We start from the raw sequence: 17073 nt of genomic DNA on the forward strand, positions 1-17073 counted from the left end.
CAGAAATTTATTCATGAAAATCAATGTGGGTAATTCAGAGATAATGCTAGAAATGTTTGGATATTCTTGAGCATTTGGGGCAACACAATGAAAAACAAGCTGCACAGATCTTAGGTGCACAGAAGGCCTTCAACAATTTGAACAATCTTCTTCTTTAGATTTCTGGAATAAAAACCTTGGAGATAATTTAATTAAATAGGTAAGATTGATTGATACCTCAAAGAAAGCACAAATGATTATTAATGGAAAAGTAACAAAACCTTGTGAGATTCAAAGAGGGACAAGATAAGAATGCCTGCTGTCTCCACTCTTTTTCATCTTACTTCTTGAAGTATTGACAGGTGCAAGAATTGTGGGAGTAAAAATGTTAATCAAATTGCTGATGAAGAATTTAGCAGCAAGGGAAAAGCTGTCTTGAATAAAAGCCTTTGGAGTGAATTGTGGGTGGCATTTTATAATGCAACAGAGAAAAAGATTGATGACTGTGAATTTATAAGTCAGAGAAAAAAAGAGAAGAAGAAAACAGAAAAACTCAGGCAGTTGTGCAGAGTCTGATTGTTTCAAGGAATAGATAATAATTTCTTTGAAAACAATTCCATTGTTTAAGCAAATGCACCATTCCGTATGAAAGGATAGAGTTAAAATTTGCAACCCAGAGATCGAAATAGGCAGAGAGAAAGAGAGAGATGCAGCTAGTCCATTAACAGAGCATCTGCACTCAGCCTCTGAGTATAGTTTAAGCCCAACTATCTATACTGCATGTGCGAGTGGGATGTGATCAGCATTGTGAAACGTAAAAAACTACATTCATAATGTTGTTAATGTATAAATGGCATCAGAATTCTTCCGCTAAGAAATTTCCTTCTTAATTGAAATAAATAGGGCAATTTATCCTTTTTTCATTTCTGGAAGACTGCAAATTAAGGCAAAAATGAGGGATAGATATTGACAGACATAAATGGATGACTTCTCGAGAAATCTACTATTTGGTTCCAAAACTTTTACTTATTCTGAAATGCTTATTTATTCTGAAATGCTCTCTTTAGAATGGAATTTCTGTGCCTTTTCCATATCAGCACTATTTTCAGTGTTATGAAATAAAGAGAGCTTTTAATAGAAAATAAAGACTATAATAAACATTATAAGGTAATTACATTGCTGAAAATATTTTCAAAGAGCTTTTCAAATAGCTTTGCCCCTTAAAATAGCACTGAGTTGTTTTAAACATGTGCATGAAGTTAATAACTGGAGTTTAGCTAGTTGCAAGGGACCAAGAAGAACACACTGCATAGTTGAAATAAGAAGCAGCTGTTATTTTTTTTAATATATCATTTCAAACAAGACGTAATAGTTATTGATAAACACATTTTCAGGCTAGAATTCTGTTTTCTCAAACTGGTGCCAGGATCATGTTCTCCAAATATGGATGGCCATTTCTGACTCTTCAATCAGCATGGCTATGATAAAGCAGTCTGGGGCATAAAGGTAAAGGTAAAGGTTCCGCCGTACATGCGTGCTAGTCGTTTCCAACTCTAGGGGCTGGTGCTCATCTCTGTTTCAAAGCCGAAGAGCCAGCGCTTGTCTGAGGACATCTCCATGGTCATGTGGCCGGCATGACTAGACGCCAAAGGCGCACAGAATGCTGTTACCTTCCCACCGTAGTGGTCCGTATTTTTCTACTTGCATTTTTACGTGCTTTCGAACTGCTAGGTTGGCAGAAGCTGGGACAAGTAACAGGCGCTCACTCTGTTACGCGGCACTCGGGATTCGACCCGCCAAACTGTCGACCTTCTGATCGACAAGCTCAGCGTCCTAACCCACTGAGCCACTGCGTCCCTTAGTCTGGGGCATACTGGCAGGGAATTCTGAAAATATTAGTCTAAAGCAGGGGTGTACAACCTTAGCAATTTTAAGACCTGTGGACTTCAACTCCCAGAATTCTCCCAGCCCGCATTCAGCACTTCAGCTCTGTTGGTGCAGATGGCGTGGATTATGGGCAGAGTCCAACTGCCTTGTGTTGCTGTCAGATTTCTCTTTAAAGCAGAGTGTCCAACCTTGGCAACATGAAGACTTGTGGACTTCAACTCCCAGAATTCTCCAGCCAGTATGTTGAAGACCACAAGTCTTAAAATTGCTATGGTTGGATACTCTTTGTCTAAAGCATCTGGAGGGCATTAAGCTGGAGAATGCCAATACAGCAATTTACTTGGGAATGAGTCTCATTTAATGCATCTGGAGGAGTGTATACTCGATGCTCTTAGACCAGGGGTGTCAAACTCAATTTCATTGAGGGCCGCATCAGCATTGCAGTTGCCCTCGGAGCCGGGTGAGTATGGCCAGGGTGGGTGTGGCCTACTGGGTGGGCGTGGCTAGAGTGCGTATGGCCTACTAGGTGGGCATGGCCAGCTCTACATTGTTTGCATCAAGGGTGCCTATGGGGGCCTGGGCAGGAGTGGGACAGATCTGAGGGTCTCTGGCAGAAGGAGGGTCTCTGGGCCAGGGCTAAGGCAGAGGGGGCCGTTCCCTCACTTTTTCCAGGATGGCTTTGTGGGCCACATGAAACCACTTCGTGGGCCGGATCCGGCCCCCGGGCCTTGTGTTTGACATGTCTGTCTTAGACAATTCCTTGGATTATACAAAGACTATCTGATCTGGTCAGAGGATTCCAGAACTGACTCTGGCATCATTTGATATGAAGTTGCCTACCACTGGATTCTTTTATAAAGGGATGAAGTACCAAGAATTAGGTTGGGTTAAGGGAAGGAGTGTTTGTAAGGAATAATGGGATCCTTCCTGAATGTGAAGAGAGTTGTGAGTGGAAAGTTAAGTGACTAAATCTCTAGACTTTCCCCCCGAAATGAATCCATTGCTCAGGTAGATTAACTAGTGAATGCAGTTCCAGAAAAAAAGTAATTTCATTAACACTCAGAATGAAAGGTTGGTAGCAATGAGATCAAGCTTCATTGTAGACCAAATGAAGGAACTGAGCGTTGCATGGTTCTCCTGGATCAGGTTTCCCTGCACAGTTACAGCTGTGCTTCAGCCATATCCCTCTCAAATGGCTGCTTGGCGCCAATGACCAACTGCCCTCCAGACATGTCTGGAACTGGTTCATCTTCCTCTGAGCTGACATCTGGAGAGGTATCTGGGGAAGCGTCCGAGTGAGTCATCACAGCCGGTCTCCTTCCAGGTGCAGTTCAAGGTGTTGTGATCTCCTTTAAAACCCCTTGTAGCATAGATCCAGGTTCCTTGAGGGTCCGTCTCACCTCACTGGATTGGCCTGTACCACTCATGCTGGCAGAGGAGAAATGCTGCAGAGGAGGCATGCTGCAGGTCCCATCAGCCTGATTATTCCAGCTGGCTGGGACCAGGAGGAGGGCCTTCTCTGATGTTGCTCCTGCCCTCTGGAACATCTTGCCTCCTGATGTGGGGTTGGCCCCAACCCTCCTATCCTTTCGTAAGGATCTCTGCCAGTTGGCTTGGAGCCCTAGTGGGGGAACAGAACAGAGGAAGTGGTAATAATAAATAATAAACCTTTATTGTCAAAGTACAACATGTGTACATTGAGATTAGCTGAGCCTCCCCACTCCCCTGGTTGGTTGAATAACAACAGATCCCACCTCCCCCTTCTCCATCCCCACCCTCCCGATGTGTCCTTAGATTTTAATCTTTGATTTTAATTTACTTACATTTTAATGTATATGTACAGACATATTTTTATGACTGTAAGCTGCCCAGAGTTACCCTATGGTAAGATGGGCGGCCAATAAATTTTATAAATAAATTAAAAAAATCTGTGCAGCCTCAAATTCTCCTCAAATGCCAGGCCTGCGTGTGGAATAAAAGAGCTACTGTAATTGTTAATATGGTGTATTGGTTAATATGATGAACTAAGAGTGGGATGACCAAAATTGAAGTCCACCTTCAACTAGGGAAACTCACTATGGACCAGCGGTTCTGTCTCAGCTCAATTTGTCAACTTTGTTGTCATGGAAGGAGAAGAAACACTATATTTTCTGCTTTGAACTCCTGATTGAAAGGATGGATAATGAGTCCAATAAATAAGTTTGCTCTTGGAGCACATTCTTACTGTCTTAGCTCAGTGACTGGATATAAGAGCAATAAATATCACATTTTCCTCTCTTTTTTTTGAACCAGTGAGCTCATTAGCCATAGTAAATAGCGAAGAGAAATGTTGTGGTTAGATGTTTCTGGAGTCTATCACTGAAAGAATGTGGTCCAACTATGTAGCATACATAGCCTACACGGCTCCTTTCTGATACTCAATGTGCCCCAGAAACTTAATTCAAAAGTTGAACTAGAAACCTTTAGCTTTAGGCCATGGTGAAAACATCCAAATCAAAGGCTTCATTTAACATCTGTGAGGCCAAGGGCATAAATTCAGCTCATAAGGGCGTGAAGGTGATCTTGGGAGCTTTGGTCAATACAGCAGCATTTCCTGAAATGCCAACTGAATAATTCAAAAGTTTCCAAACAAGGCAGGTTATGCAATATTAAGGACATCCCAGCTACAGTATTTTTGATTCATTCTGCCCTGAATTAGAACAATTTTTCAAAAACTAAACCAGTCTACGAAACAGATGGGAACATGGAGGAAGATAAACTGATTTTGCTTTCTTTTTGAGAGGTCAGTAATAAGCAAGTTTTGCTCTTATGGCCAGGCAAAAATTCTTTCCTTGCTAGCCTTTTTCAACACATGCATGCATATGAACACACAGATGTACACATACACAGCAGTGGCCTCAGCATGTTCTTGTGGTTGCTGTCAAAAGGTATGTTTCATTATGATTCAGAGGCAATATATGAAAAGAACAAGTCTTCTGGCTGAATATTTGATATAGGGGAGTGGTGGGAGAATTCCCCTTTCTTAAAATTCCTAACAGTGATAGTTTTTGAGATAAAACACCAGGCTTACAGCACTGGTAGCCTGCATTTTGTTCGCTGCTCTTGCTGTATAATAACAATAATCTGTCAGGAAACAAGAAGACAAGGGGGAAGTACTATTTTTGGTAGGAAAAAGCTCTAGATCAAGCAACCAGATGTGGCTAAATGTCAGCTCCCAGGAGCCTAAGCAAAGAAGACCAATGGAGAGGGTTAATGAGGGTTGACATGCCTTAGCATCTGGAGAGCTGTCCTTTTCTCAATAGAGTGAAATATGATTGCAGGCTCTTAAAAAGAGGATCAACCAGAGGCCTTGTGCTCACCTCACTTCCTGCAAATGTGGGCTCCAGACCATTTTTCTGCTCTGCTTCCAGTGTTGTATTTCTGTCCTTCTGTTGGCTTAAGTGCTACTGTCTGGTTTGCCTGGGAAAATGATGAAATGGTGCATTAGAGGACTGATTAAAAAGCTGTTGTCCAAGCATCTCAGACCAGAGGGCATTGTCTTAAGCCAGTTTAGAGTCAATCCAACAAAAGCAAAGGAGAAGAACAGCTTAAGGATACAGTGTGGACATGTCCCAAGGCCCAAGCAAACTTTAGACACCTACTGTAAATAAATTAATAAATAAATTAAGGTATTATTATTTAATTGAGTCTCAGACTCACATTATATCAAGTATCTATTTTAACCTTGCAAGGTAGGAATGGTGTTCAGTTTTAAAGCAGGCTTCATGAAAGAGGGATGTTGGTTTAGGTCTAGATTATGTCCTAAACCTTGGGCAGACCCCATTGCCCCAAAGTTATATTGCCCTTTTTCTCTTTCAATTCAAAATGCAAAATTCATCATAGCCAAGTCACTCAGTAGAATTAACAAATCTATCACAATCTACATTTCATAGAAACAGATTGCTGGCCATCAAGTAGCAGTTTTTGCTGGCAGATTTTAATGTCCAGTCTTGGGGTGGGAAACATGGCTTGCTTGTTTGATTTACTTGCTTATAGAATTTCTAGACCACTTCAGCCTTAAGAATCTCTAAGCATTTTACAAAAGAGCAACAGTGACCTAGCCACTAGTAATAAGATGCAGTAAAATAATTGACACATTTGCCACTGCCAATTGCACAACAACTAAGTTCCAAAGGACTTCTGGAACAGCTACGTTTTTAACAACTTCTAGAAGGCCAAAATAGCTCTGTTGCCTTGGTGGGAGCAGGCTGTTCCATACTCAGAGAGTCCCCAGAAACAATACTCACTTTAACTCCCTTTTTGTCCCATCTTTGATTGGGGTCTTCAGCAGGCATTCATTCTCCTTTTACTCAGACTGGGCAAGTAGGCTCTATCTACAATAGGCATTCTCAAAAATACAGGTTCGTTTCTCTAGAAATTTATAAGACTTTTAATTCTTTGGAATAGGCATAGTTCTTTGCAGTTCTGTCCACTTTTAGCTTTGGAAAAGGTTTTTATATCAGTTATAAACTGCCAATATAGCAGAGCTGAGGCTGCAATTAGAATCAATGGCTATCATCGCTCACCAATAATACTACAATGGGGAAGCAGACAGTACTCATATTCTCCATTTCTTTTTTTTGCAAAAGCAATTGAACAGCTTGCTGAATTTATGGCTGATCATACTTCAAAGGGAGTTTTCATCAATGATATTGAATAAAAAAAAATCTTATTTGCTGATAATGCTGGATTTATTTTTTTAATCTCATAAAAGCTGCGACATTTTGCTTGCTCAGCTTTCTTTCTTTTCCAAAAAAGCTCCTGGATTAAGGGTCAACTGCAACAAATCTGATTTAGGGTAAATCTGCACAGCAGCCTAAGCTCCTTCTTCCCTTGTTGTTTCTAGGGATTCCTGAAGTTGACTTTCAAAATTTCAGATTCCCAGGAAGCTGGACTAGTGCTCACTTTGAAGTTTGGCCACTGCAAAGCCTAACCAGTTGTTCCCCTCTTGCTCTTCTTATTTATGCAAGAGGGCAAGCTTACCTGGCACAAATATCAGGGTACCCAGTGCTTTTTTTGTAAAAGAAAAAGGTGCCGGAACTCACACATGTCATACAACCCGCCTTGCCTACCCTACAAGGTTCCATCCAAAAAAGGTGCCGGAACTCCGTTCTGAGCCTTCTATGAGAAAAAAAAAAAAAAGCCCTGAGAGTACCTACATTTTCATTTTAAAGTCAGGGCTTCTTACTGGTCTCTGTGCCTCTATTGACTGATTGATTTTTATCCCACCTTAATATTTCCCCACAACAACAACCCTGTAAAGTAGGCGGGCCGAGAGAAAATGACTGGCCCAAAATAAACCAGGGGGCTTTCATGCCTAAGGCAGGGGGATGCTACAAAGGTTGTAACTGTGAAAAATGGTAATAAATCACTTTTCCCAGTGCTGTTTGAATGGTCACTAAATGAACTATTGTAAGTCAAGGATTACTTGTACTACAGACCATCCACTTTAAACAGCTTGGAATGGAAACGAGTGAACTAGAGCTTCAAAACGTGGGCAGGGGGCTTTGCAATGGGTTGGAAATGGGTGAGGATGATGTCACACATCCCTGTACTCAAAAAACGGTGGGTGGCCCCTTGAAACAAACAAGTTCAGTTTCTCCAGCTTAACTCTTACATTTTATTTCTTAAAATATTTGTCTATATGCCATGCAAAAGTTATTAACCAATCGGTAACAAGAAATTACAAAATATCAGTGGCTAAATTTAAATGGGATCGTCAATCATGGTAAACATTACATTTATCCCTTTAGGCCATGCAGCGTCTATAAAAATGCAAATATTACTGTTCTTGTTTCTTCTTCTTTCGTTTTTTGAGCAATGCCTGTCACAAAAGAAATGGAAACAATAGCAGCTGCTTTTTTTTTTGTTTCAGGGGAAGGGGAGAAAGGAATTTAAATGTCTGAAGTCAATTTAACTTTGGGCAGAGTAAAACATTTTACCATGACCTAATCTCAGTACATACCTGCTGCTTCTCTCTTGTAGATTCTCTAAAATAACAATATATCAGTTTTGGTTTCAAGACCTCCCCAGAACATATCAAACTGTTATGGATTCCTATTTTAAGTTTCCTCCAGGTCTTTTATAATTATCCACAAAGTACTTTTTATACAACTGGCCTTAAGGATAGTTACAATTGTTTCCTTCATTGCTTGACTCTATCATATACAGTTTGCCTAGTGTACCCCCCCACCAAAAGTCAACTTCAAACTATCTATCATCTATCTATCTATCTATCTATCTATCTATCTATCTATCTATCTATCTATCTATCTATCTATCTATCTATCTATCTATCTATCTATCTATCTATCTATCTACCTACCTACCTACCTACCTACCTACCTACCTACCTATCTATCTATCTATCTATCTATCTATCTATCTATCTATCTATCTCACACTTCTGAACCGCCCATCTTCCTCAAACTCAGCCTGAGGAACATTTTTTTTAAATAAAAACCCTGCCATATAATGATTCAACTTATTTACCTGAATGATTTATTTTTCTGTTATACACTTAATTAAAATGTTACATTTACAGAACAGTAGGCTCTAAGGTGGAACAGAAAACAGATTTAGACATGACACTTTCTGCTCTCCAATAGACATATTAGTGGGATTGGCTGCTATCAGAACTATTTTTGTTCTTTTTTTCTTTCTGACTTGTTTTTTTTTTTAAAAAAAAAGCTGCCTTAGAAGTTTAATACCTTTGGCTTAAATGGTGACTTCACATTACTAAGGGGATCTGCAGTTCTGTTTTCAAATACTTTTGCGAGGTTTTAAAAGAATGCTTTAGGCATTCTTCCAGCAGGAGAGTGATATTTTAGCATTTTCACCGAAAGTGAAAAATCCAAGGAAGATATTGCTTTACACAACTCCTCCTTGGCATTTCTTGCTGCATTGCCTTTCATTTTATTTGATTGTTTGAATATGGATGTCTGCAGCTTCAAAGTGCAAAATTTTCTTGAATTAAAAAAAGGGAGGAGACAACAATACATTTCCCCTTTTTTTTCACTGAAAAGGTTGTGTCCAATTCTAGGGGGTGGTGCTCATCTCCAATTCACAGCCGAAAAGTCAGTGTGGATGTCCGAAGACACTTCCGTGGTCACGTGGCTGGCATGACCATATGCCGAAGGCACATGGAACACTGTTACTTTCCCATCAAAGTAGTACTTATTTATCCCCTGGCATTTGCATGCTTTTGAGTGGCTAGAGTGGCAGGGGATGGAGCAAGTAACAGGGGCTCATGCCATCATGGCATACTTAGCTCTCGAACTGCTGACCTTCCAGTTGACAAGCCCAGCGTCTTACCCACTTCATTTAAATATCAGAATATTTCCTCTTTTTTTCTGCACAAAGCTAAAATAAATGAGGAGCCCCTTCACTGGAAAAATGTGCCTTAAAATGTCTTGTACTTTGTTGCACAATAACCCAAGGAGATATAATCATATCAGAGCCACCTTTTAATGATCCAAATATTTATAGCCAATTTTATTATAGTTGAGCATTAGGTGTATGCTGTGCTAATAAAAGTGTTTTGATGAAAACATCATGAACAATAAAAACTGGTATGATTCTATGATCCATTCCAATGTTAGAATTTTTATGTCCTAGAAGCAAGGCCTTAGCACATGCTTCATTTGTCCCCAAAATGCTTTTTCAAAAGGCAACTGGACTTCGTTTTTCCCCTTAAAAATGAGCTTCATTTCTCATTAAGCCCAATGAAAAATTGATCTGCTTAATTTAAATGCAAGGTTATACCAAAAGAAACAAATGCTGTAGTGAATATCAGTGTTTGATGTTATCCAGCAATGCTTTCTGAAAACCTGATTGAAGACAGAATAAGGGTTGCATGGCTGATAAAAATAACGCTACTACTGCAGGCTCTGAATAAAAGATGGAACTGTTATTAACAAAGAAATGTCCAAGTTCACATTAGGGAACCTTGTATAACATGTTTTTGCTCAGAAATAGAAAATGCTCCACAGTTGTATGGTGTGTCTTCTCCTGGGAAAGCAACAAGTTGAAGTTGCATAAAATAAGATCTATGGGACAGAGATGTTCATAATAAGATTAACAATCATTTGTTTTTTTGTTTTCAGAGCTGAAGAAGCTTCTTGGATGAGAAGCGAAACGTTTTCAGAGAAAAACAGAAAAGTCCAGTTGCCTCATGAAAAAGCACCTTTGAGATATATATTTTTCTTTCTGGCTTAAGCATTTACATCTATCATCTCTCTCTCTCTCTCTCTCTCTCTCTCTCTCTCTCTCTCATCCAGGGCTTTTTTTTGTCATAGAACGCTCAGAACGGAGTTCCGGCACCTTTTTTGGATGGTACCTTGTAGGGTAGGCAAGGCAGGATGTATGACATGTGTGAGTTCCGGCACCTTTTTCTTTTACAAAAAAAGCACTGCATCTATCTATCATCTATCCACCTATATCTATTTCTTTCCATCTCTATCGTCTATTTCCATCCATCCAGTCAGCCAGCCAGCCAGCTAGCCAATCATGCCCTGGGAAGATTCATACAAAAAAACCTGTGAAGAAATAAGATATAAAATACTTCCATAAAGTGCAAAGCAGCCAACTTTCCTGCTCTTCTAAAGATAACCTGGTTAGCGAATGGGCTTCCACGTACATGTTCTCTCTTGAGAAAGAACACACGAGGATCCCAGGTCTATGAACTGGTCCTGGAAGTAGGACTATCAAATTTAAGCTGCATAAACTGTTTTGACCACTAGAATGCAACATAAATAAATAAATAAAAACATTGTCCTCATCTAGCGGCCATCTTAATTCTTGCACCCAAATTTTGTTAATCCTACACGTAACAGGAGATAGTAATTTTAACAGCATGGGACAAAGGATCTTGGATTTGAAGAGCTTGGCTTTTTACCCAAGTCAATTATTGAGAGTTGTCATCAAAGGCAGCACTGCATAGAGCACACTGTAGTAATTAAAACTGGTAGTTATGAAAGCTGGAATCAATTTCATAAGAAGAGGAAAGCTTTTTTTCATTCATTAAACTTGAGAAATACTTCACCTACTCCTCCCTCTGTGGGATTCAGCCCCAAGTAGATCTTAATTCATCTGAACTGAACAAGTAACAGAATATTTCTGTTACTGAATATTTCTGAAAATGCACCTAATATTGCTCCATTCTGTTTCTAGGGCACAGTGCCCTATTTCTCCTGAAAGCTTTGTTTTCCAAAGTAACCATAAAGAACAGCGTACACATACTGTATAAAAAACAAATATATTCAAAACAGGCAATCTACTCCTCAAAAGCCACACAATTGAAGCCACAGAAGGTGCTTCCCAGCAGAATCTGTAATTAGCAAGTTTGAAAACGGCCTAATCATTTGCAGCATCTGTCATTTGCACGTTTCAGTCCCTTCACCTCCAGGATTCTGTTTTTCCTTCCAGCAGTCAGCACTGATTAATCTCAAAAGTAACTTTCAGTTGTGGAGACAAAAGTTAATATTCAAGGACAGACAGTCTAGAAATGCAAAGAAAAATGAGCGTGGTGAGCTGGGCTGGTTACAAATGCTAGAAGAGAGATGGAAAACATGAGTCACCAAAGTTGCAAGTAGCTTCAAGCCTTTTTTTTGTATTACCATCAAACACTTTTCCAGCCACAACGGTTGAAAACTAATGGGATGACCTCCCAGCATTGTGAGCCAAAAAAATAAATAAATTAAAAATCTAAAATACACAAAAACTGTAGTGTTAGAACTGTGTATGTTGAGGGAGAGAGCATGATGCTACTCACTCTCCATTAGCCATTACCAGGGGTAGGCAACCTTGGCTCTTTTATGACTCGTGGACTTCAACTCCCAGAATTCCTGAGCCAGGAATTCTGGGAGTTGAAGTCCACGAGTCATAAAAGAGCCAAGGTTGCCTACCCCTGTCCATTACTATCAGTCAATCCACTTCAATCCTCAAAATTCTTACAAATGTTATGTGTGGTTGATGGCTATCAGTGGTTGCCCACCTCTTTGCTATGAATGCCATACCTTCATCCTGGGGCCTGACCCATAAAAGATGGAATTCCTGCATGGAAATTATTTCCAGGTTGGAAATATGGTTAGAACAGACATGTCAAACACAAGGCCCGGGGGCCGGATCTGGCCCGCGAAGTGGTTTCATGTGGCCCACAAAGCCATCCTGGAAACAGTGAGGGAACGGCCCCCTCTGCTTTAGCCCTGGCCTAGAGACCCTCCTTCTGCCAGAGACCCTCAGATCTGTCCCACTCCTGCCCAGGCCCCCATAGGCACCCTTGATGCGAACAATGTAGAGCTGGCCACGCCCACCCAGTAGGCCATACGCACTCTAGCCACGCCCACCCAGTAGGCCACACCCACCCTGGCCATACCCACCCGGCCCCCTGAGGGCAACCGCAATGCTGATGCGGCCCTCAATGAAATTGAGTTTGACACCCCTGAGTTAGAAGGAGGGGAAATAAAAGTGCTGTGTTTGTTGAGCATGCCTGGCTGAGGAATTCTGGGAGTTGAAGTCCACAAGTCATAAAAGGGCCAAGTTTGAAGAGCCCTGTTTTAGCCATAGGCTCTCTGAATATCTTAGGAAGGTGAGAGATAGTATTAGCTCTCATGCTTCAGAGCAAGGCATGACATGTTGCAAACAAATGGCATGGGATATTTTATTTATTTATTTGATTCTTATCCTGCCTTTATTGCTTCCTAAGTAACTCAAGCTGGCAAACATAACAAATATTCTTCCCTCTTCCTATTTTTGCCACAGTGATCCTGTGAAGTAGGTAGGGCTGAGAGAAAGTGATTGGCCCAAAGTCATCCAGCTGGTTTTTCATGTTTAAGGCGGAACTAGAACTCACTCTCCTGGTTTTTAGGCCAGCAATCTTAACCACTACACCAAACTGGCTCACTATCATTATTAGTTTATATAAACTAATTACATAAACATTATTAGTTTCCTCGGAGAATCACACCAAGGGTTTTTGCCTGCAGCTAGCAAACTAGATGGTATACTAATAGGAATATAGCTTGTCAACCTCCCGCAAGTAATTAATATATTACCACTAATTAAATCATATTCTTTACTTCAAAGTACATTTTAAAGCAAAAATTTTGTGATTTCCACTTTTAGTGATCAATACAGATCAGTCTATAGCAGGCATGTCAAACTGCCGGCCCACGGGCCGGACACATCACGCCAAAACCGCACCTACCCCATTGCTGGCAATGGGCAAAAACTTGCAATACATTGTGCAACATCACGTGACGTCACAAGTTTGACATGCCCGGTCTATAGTTATAAGAATCATTATCTTTCTGCAAAGCCACCCATTTATTAATGTATAGTTTTGCTTACATATCATTTATGATTAGCTAGATGTCTGCATCACTGGGAAATTAACTCATGAAAAGAGGGCAGAATTGCCCACTATTGGTGATTTTTCCCTGTCTTCCAAGTTCAAGAACACTTAATTTTCATTGTCTACTTTATTCCTCCAGGTTTTCTTTCCTTTTGGCTACTTAAACCATTTACCTTAATTGCATTAAATTCCAGGTGGGGGCTTGAAAAAGCTGCTGCTCTCTGGAGTAACTATAACAATTGCTGGTGTTATATTGCATCAAGTCTCTTATATTTTGCAATGCACAAGGAAGGCTGAATGGGCAATCTTGGGAGACTGGATTTTGTATCCGGGCTGGTGAATAGTCTTGTAGTAATAAGGAGCCATAGTTTACATGGGGTGGAGGGGAAAGAAAAATGCCACAATGGGAAAGATGATGATACAAAATGAATGCTGTCAAAAATGTGGATAGGAATGGAATTTTCTACTCAGAGGTGTCCACAAATGACAAAATGGTGGCTACAAGGATGCAGCTGAGGCTCTGCCTGTTTTCTATGTGTGTCCCACTATCACGGCTGCCATCTTGATTATTTTTATGATATCCTGAAAACACTGGTGATTTCCCTTTGTCTGGAAGATTTGGGATTTCGTTGCTGTATATCCATGCTTGCACTCAAACTTCTGGGACTCCCATCACTAAACTATAGGAAACCACAAGGCCAATTTTTGATGATCAACCCAGCCAAATTCAGCTGTGCAGTTAGAGACAGTTCAGTGATCCACCAAAATAAAGATTTTGGGGACTCTTCTACCATAGACCATTCCCTCCTGCTTTAAAAATGCTTTATCTGCCAACCAGCAACCCTCAAAACAATGCCTCTTTTTTATTTGACTCTGTTGCATTGCATCCTTTTGCTCTCCCTGCTGGCACACTGGCATTGCTTTTTACATTGGCCTTATGTGAAGCCATTTGAAGCTATGGAAGGAGATGTTCTAATCTAAGCCAATCCAGAGCTGCTGGTTGAGTACTGAAGTTGATTTTTTTTAACATCCTTTCTTCATGTTCCGCCCCATGGCCATTATGTTCTGTATCCAATAGGCAAGAACAAACAGTAGATGTCTCTGTTTTTGAGAACTCTTCATCCTGGATCTTGAAGAAACAAATTATTCCCTTGGGATAGTAATGGGGGAATCATCTCAATAGGATGATATTGGAGCTAAGGAATATCTTCCCTTCCAACTTTTTTGGGAGTATGTGTGTGAATTGTGTTTTTAATTTTTTTATTTTGCACATTTAGTTATTTGTAGCACCATGGATGTTTTATGACCAAAGTAGGAATGTAGAAGGAATTTTTTGGAACAGTACATTTCCCTGTTGTAGAAAAACCTTCAGAATGTCAACATAATTTCTTATTCCACTGCACGGTAGTGGTTAGAATGCAGTACTGCAGGCTAACTCACTGCCAGGAGTTTGATCCTGACCGATTGGCTCACGGTTGACTCAGCCTTCCATCCTTTCTAAGGTTGGTAAAATGGGGACCCATATTGTTGGGTGTAATAGAATGACTCTGTAAACCACTTAGAGAGGGCTGTAAAACACCATGAAGCAGTATATAACTCTAAGCGCTATTGCTATCATTCACAGTTGGCATCTAATGGGGTTTCTCTGTAGGGAAAGAAAGCTGTGTCCAGGTGTGATGAGGTTCAGCAACAGTACAGTAAGAAGGAATGGCTTCCCTCTTCAGCTTTTCCAAAGCTCTCTCTCTCACTCTTTTTTTTTTTGCAGTTATGTTATAGAGCAGAAGGGGATGTTGTGATTCAGGGTCAGCCTGTGGGTTCGGCAGTTGGGTCGGACGACTCAGAGGAGGAGGGGGGTGTTGAAGAGCTTGCTGAGGGGGTTGGAGAGCTTGCTGATGAGAGTCCTCAGCCAGGCCCCTCCCACCTGGTCATGACGCAGACCCAGCTGTGTGAGCCTGAAAGCGTGGATGAAGATGACCCACAGCTGGCCCTGTTCAAGGACACCCGACGCAGGAGGCAGTCAATCAGGAGTAAACAGAGGAAGGCAATGGGGCACCTCGGAAGGAGGCAGACAGAAGCCACGCCCTGAACTGTATAAAAGGGGAATGCGTGGGAGGGCTGGTTTGCTGAGGGCAACCGCTTGAATAGCTCCTGTTTCATGGTTCGTGTCTTGTTCTGTTTGCTTTTGTATCCATAAATTTGGCAGGCTTAGTTCCAGCCTCTTGCCTTCTTGTAAAAGGGGTTGTCCCTGCCTTTTCTGCAGGGCCGGTAGCAGGCTGGTACAGAACAGGGGAAGAGACAATTTTCACAAAGTGAAATTCCCCAAAACAGTCAATAGCACAGAATGCTTTTTGCCTCTTTCTCATTGAGCATCTGCATATATTAGAAAGTGCACATGCTGTTTGTTCATTGCTGTGGTGAGAAGTGATTGGAGAACTTGGACTTATTTGGCTTCTTCCACATCCTGGTATTCAGGGGCGTCCACCAGTGAAGGCGATCAAGGTGGCAGCTGCTGCTGCAGTGCAATCAAACCTGCATTTTTGACTTTTCTGACTTCCCCACTCCAGGAGCGTTCCTCTTATAGATGTGGGTTATACTCCATAAAACTCCTTTTTACAATCCTGTAATCCCTTAATGGGGTAGAGTTGGGGCAAATGGATGGACTGGTCAGATGGCCTTTCTGACACCACAGGGACTCACAGCAGATTTTTTTTCTTTGCGCCCTGAGAGAGAAACATCTGCCACTACCTGGGACTGAATTCTTAACCTTCTGAGTGGGAGGTGAGCATCTTGACCTCTAGGCCACCATGCCACTCAGTGTGGGCTATAGTGAATAACACCCACAAATGTTGCAAAAATAACACTGGGTACTTATTATACAAGTACAGTAGACTACTGTATGTGATAACTTTCTTTTCCTAAGTGGAGATGAGAAAAGAATAAACTCAGAATGATCTCAGGAGAGATGAACAGGTTCATAGGAAACTTGGCTCAAGGCTAATTACAACTACCTTTTTAGAATGAACAGGCACCATTTCAAGAGGGTTTTCAGGCTATAGCAAAATTGGATTCTGCACAAAGGTGGTAGGTATCTATTGTGCAAAAAATGAAGCTATTGTTTGCAGCAATGATGCATCATACTGAACTATTGAAAACATGTTGAATTGAAAAATAATTAGGTACACCAGCTATTCTGTTTTGACCAAAATGTTGTTGATTATCATAATTCAGCTCTACACTCTGAAAAGAGCATGTGCAGAATGTATATGCAGAATTGACAATGGCAAAAGTTTTAAATGAGAATTGGAATCAGATTAGGTACAGTGAATCTTGAGTATTGCACTGATATCTATGCAGCAAAGATGTAAATCCATGACAACCAAACCAGACTACAGAACATTGCATGCATGTTCAATTTAACAAAAATCCAACAGGTAGAATAGCTACAAGTGCATTTGAGTAAGAAAAAGATAGTTTGGGTATGAAACTCTTTCAAATAATCAAGAATTAATCCCATAGGATGTATATCCCCAGCACATCTACATTAAAAAATTAGTGGCATCAAGTGGGCTGTAGGATATACAAACTTAATCCATCTGATTCTTTGAATGAACCTTTTTATTGTCAAAGTACAACCATGTATACATTGAGATTGGTTGAGCCTCCCTTCGTGCCCCCACCCCCAACTTACAGTGACACAAACCCTCCATCTTATTAAACCATGTGAGCTAACTGCACAACACACCGGCCTCGCAAGTCAATCATACATAAAGTTTATAAAATTATTTCCCATTTAAGAGCCTAACAGCCCATGGATA

This window comes from Vipera berus (genome assembly GCF_964194415.1).
Source record: "Vipera berus genome assembly, chromosome: 5".
Classification (NCBI taxonomy): domain Eukaryota; kingdom Metazoa; phylum Chordata; class Lepidosauria; order Squamata; family Viperidae; genus Vipera; species Vipera berus.